Genomic DNA, 4,875 nt, shown 5'->3' with positions numbered 1-4,875 from the left:
GATCAATCAGGGCTGCTGTAAAATTCTGGTGCTGCGGTCCGTGGACAGTGCAGTTAGTTCCTGTTCCCTCCGAGATGCTTGCTCCAAGTGTCTTTTGTACCTTCCCACAGCACTCAGGAGAGATCCCTAGAGCCAATATATGCCCACAGATTGCAGCCCAGCCTCAAAGTCCGATTAAAAGTTTGGACAATTTGTGGACACTTTGGTTCCATTATTACTCTTAGCTACCACATAAATCCCTCTATATAGCCCTCCACTTGGGACGCACTCCTTTTCTTTCACGACTGCACACACGCTTCATTTCCTTCAGGAATCTTTCTGTTCCCCCAACTCCTCCCAAGGCAGGACTCCCCACTCTCTCTTTTGCATCCCCACTGTAGCAGGTTCATGTTGGCATGATGGCCTTATGACCATTTCCAGCATGTTCAAGCTCCTGTCAACTCTCTGGGTGGGTTAATTCTCAGTCTCAAGCAGCTAGCACAGGAGGCACATTCAGTAATGCTTACTGACTGAGAGAATGAACAAAATGAGTGCAAGAAGGAAAAAGTGAAAAAAATATGGCTACTCTATGTCACCTATAGGTAGAAATAATTGCCACCTTTGCATTTTTTCTTTTTTGGTCAAACTCTTGCCTCATATTTTGTAAAGGGCTTTTACATAGAAGCCCTTCCTCAGTCATCATAATCACCCTATTCTAGGCAAGGACTATTTTCTCCTTTAATAGAGAAGGAAGTTGAGGATCAGAAAGGTTAAGTGCTTTGCTCACAAACATTGGAAAGTGGCAAAATGAGGCTGAGACTCCCTCTTGCAGCATTCTTTCCTCTACATCTCAACTCGCCTTCCTGTGATTGCTTCTGTACAGCACACATCTAGTCCCCAAGGGAGAGCCAGCTTCACTAGGTCCTTTATAAACTGCCCATCTTTAAAGTTGTGGTGAAGCTCATAGCTCTCACAAATTTTATTATGAGGCCAGAGCTATCTCTCAAAACTTATTGCCCTAAGACAAGTAGTAATTACATAGTCTATCATTTTAACATGTTGTTCTGCTAAAACAGTTTTCAGTTACCTTATTCTTTTCCTTCTGCTTTACCTTTCTCCCTCTGCTCCAAGTTTCCACTCTCCTGGTTTCAGTCTATTTAAGGGACTCAATTTCAGTGTTTTCATATCTTTCTCTTTAATGTATTATTTTTCTAACCAAATACACATCAAGTCCCTAAGCAGTTGGAAATATATCGATAGACTGAAAAGAAGGAAAGAAAACTTCCTACGTTTTTGTAACTTTGAAATGGCGAAAGGTCACACTTGTCAGGGGGTCAGCCTTAGACGGGGGAGAGCTTTATTTGCGTATCTTGGGTCTTTTATAGAAAGAAACAATAGCCGGCTCTCTGGGTTCGGGGCTCTTGGCGCCGCCCAGTGGAGGGAAGAGCCTTTGCACCGCATTCTGGTCAGTTGGCATTGTCGTCATGTGAACCCTTGGAAGCGTTCAAACGAAATATGATAGGAAAAACGCCAGTTCCAAGTTCATCTATAGGTGCATTGCTTCAAAGTTCAGTTCTGTTTTTAAAAAACCTGATGGTCCAGTTTAAACACGATCCCAAATCTTGGTTGTAAAGGTGGGCCCCGAGAGTGCATTAAGGAACAAAACTTGTTAAAATACATGCGTGTTGGAATCTTTCTCTGTGGTGGGGAGGGAGCATCTTTAGGGTGGTCAGGCCGAAGGTGTCCTTCAGAGGCGCTAAGGAAAAGCCTGTTTTCTCTTAGCCACAGTTTGCAAATAACTGCTTTCTATGCAAAAATTCCAAAATTTTCCAAAAAGTATTTTCTTTTTCCCTAGTCCTTTTTTTTTTTTTAAGGCCTGAAAGTGGAAGACCATTTTCAAACTTATGTCAGTTTAGGGACTATATTTACTTGTGTTTTAAATCCATTGGCAAAATCTGAGATCAAATCCAGTTAATGCATTTCCTTTCCTATACATGGGAATTGAAAATGGGATTAATCTGCACCCTGCTCTATTTCTGAATTTTGATTTTTTAAAATGAAAAATTAATTGTGTTTGCTCTGCTAGAAAGTGCATGACCTTGGGGGTATATATTATAGATACCCTCAGAAAAAAAAGTAATAGCAAAAGAGGAATGTATCTGGAGAAAAAAGAACTGAGAAAAATTAAGAAACAAACCTTTGCTCTGAAGAATTTGTTTCTCATTAAGTTTTCGATCTGGCCTTTGAGACCCTCTTTTGGATCTTGAGGCCACTGCTAGCATTTCCTCTCTGGTAGGGACCCAAAGATAGGAGCCTAAATAAAAGTCAAGGTCTTATTTTCCCCATCACAGTTGTTGCTCCCAAAAGCAGATCTCCTAACATCCCACCCAAAGAAATCTCGTGTGATCTCAGCCATTTCTTAAGAAAACATGATCTGAGACTTCACAAGGTGAGGCCTACTGGGCTTCTGTTTTCTTTGCTTTAGAGTTTTTATAAAGCAACACTCCCTTTTCCCTAACACTTCCACCTTCCTTTCTCCTTTTCTTTTTAGATTTCATTCTTTCGTAGGGTCATATTTCTGACTCTCCTGCTAAAGTTGCGAATTATTCTAAGCAAAAAAATCCTGTTGAACTGCCCAGCATAAGCTGTGCGATCAGCCTTTTCAGCTCTTAAATCATTTAAGGCGTCGGAACAAAACAAAAACAGGCTTAAATGAATTATTTATCAACGTTGAGAATAACTGATTTGTGCAGTGCCGTCAGTTCTGGATCTTAAATTTGTTTTCCTCCACTCCCCACCCAGAATAGTCAGCGAGGGAAGCGCGGGTTAGAGCCCCAGGTTTGGGAGGAAATGCACCTCATTCGGGAAGTTGGTGGGTGATGTCTGAAGGAGAAGAATCCTAAAGGATATTTGAATGGAGAAGAATGTGTCGCGCCCGCTTGTAGTCTGGGCAACCCCGGTGCCCTTCCCACAGAAGCCAACTATGCCAGGGGCGCGGGATGCAGAGGCCGCGAGGATGCGCTGAGGCTCGGCCTCTCGGGCAGGACTTTGCGGCCTTCGATAAGATACCTGCCTTCATAAGTCCCGGCCCTTACTTCCAAAATCCCGCTCGCAGCAGTGTCTGCCTGGCCAGTGCGCAGTTCCCGCTCCAAAGGCGCCCGATCCACCCCGGCTCCAGGCATCATCTAGGCCCTCCGCGGCTTCCCGGCCCCGAGCGACTCGATCCCACCCGGCGGGCCCACCACCTGCTCCAGAGAGGGGCTTCCTGCACCCCCTCAGGCCGGGGGCCGCCTCTGCCTGCAGCTCGCCCCGCGTCCCCGCCGCGGCTCACCAGCCCCGGCTCCGCCGCCAAGCTCCTCTCGCCTGGGAAAGGCGAGAGCTGCCCAGATTGTGCATCGCCTCGCCTCGGTCTTTCTCTCCCCACTCTTCTCCTCAGGGACACAGCCATGAAAAAACGGCAGGCAGATGATAAGACACAGCTCAAACCACCCTCGAAATAGCGCGGGCTTTTTCTGGGTCAAACACATCGAACTCCCTAGGAAAAAGCAGGGAGAATGTCTCGCACACACCCCCTTCCTGACCGAGGGCTCACACAAGGCAATTCCGACAGAAAGGCAATATCTTGTCCCAAGAGGTCATTTGCCTCCCTGACACCCCCTATCCCCGGCCCTCCACCCCGTCCTCAACAGAAAAAAGCTATTCCCCAGAAAGAGACACTCAGAACCGCAACTAAACGCCAGATTTCTGCCCAACCCTTGGAGACTTCAAAGGCCATTTTCTACCATCATTCTGCACCCAGTCACGGAAGCGATGCCAGCCACTCAGATTCATAGGGTTCTTAAAATGGTAATTTGGAGTAAAATGTAACTCAAAGAACTTTGAATCATTCATTAGCACCTTATAATTACTCTGCTAATTAGGTTGACACGGCACTTAATCAGGAGTAATATGCCGTCTTGTCACTGGCACTTCCCATTACTCTGACATTCAACAAGAGACAGGTTGGAGACGTCCTAGAGAAAATAATGCAAGTTGATACCCTCCGACGAGGCGTCACAGTCATGCTATGCTCCAGGTCCCAAGTGGATCCACAGTGACTATTTCCTTTCCAAAGGAGCGGCCGGAGAGAGGGAGGGAGGAAGAGAGAGACAGAGATAGAGAGAGATTGAGAACTGGCTGGCAGCGAGGCAGGAATACGCGCTACGGACCTGCCACCCGGGTTCCCGCGCCCAGTGCCAGCCCGACATTGCGGAGAACCGCGGCTGCCCTCGCCACTAGGGAACGCCTGCGGGCATCACTTCCCCTGCCCAGGAGAAAGTGTCTGGCCGGGCACTTCTTCCAGCACCGGCCCTGCCTGGTGACCAGGCTGGGTCCCCGGTTTTGAGCAGCAGGCCCCTTGCCCCCATCCCTCCTGAGAGTGCCGGGTGGACGCAGATCCCGCTCCGTCCTCCTCAGGGACCGGCTACCCAGCTGGGCCAGAGCCCAGGCGCCTGGGTTCTTTGGGGGAGAAATCAGAGCTCGGAGTCCGCCCGCCCACCCGGAGCTCCGGCTGCTGGAGTTACACACTTTGCCGTGGGATCTTCGGGGAAACCCTTCCTCTGCTCTCAGTGTCCTCGGACTAGTCAAGCGCGTTTGGGGATGCTGGGAGGGCGGCCGCGCTGGAATCTAAAGGTAAGCCGGCCAGATTCCTTTTCTCTTCTCTCCTCTTTCCCTTCCCTCCTCGGACTTTTTAAGAAAACGGGCAAATCGCTACTATGCTCTCGCTTTTGTCTTTCTTTTTTCCTTTACCCCCTTGGTTGCCGTCTCTCTTGCCCTCTCCCCCTTTGCCCTCACGCGTGATTGTGGACACCGCGACCACTGTAGCACTGGGCGTTCAGCTTTGGGCTGCAGGCAAAG

This window comes from Equus quagga, chromosome 18 (assembly GCF_021613505.1).
Source record: "Equus quagga isolate Etosha38 chromosome 18, UCLA_HA_Equagga_1.0, whole genome shotgun sequence".
Lineage (NCBI taxonomy): Eukaryota > Metazoa > Chordata > Mammalia > Perissodactyla > Equidae > Equus > Equus quagga.
The sequence above is the reverse complement of the archived record's forward strand: the minus strand, read 5'-3'. Positions refer to the sequence as shown.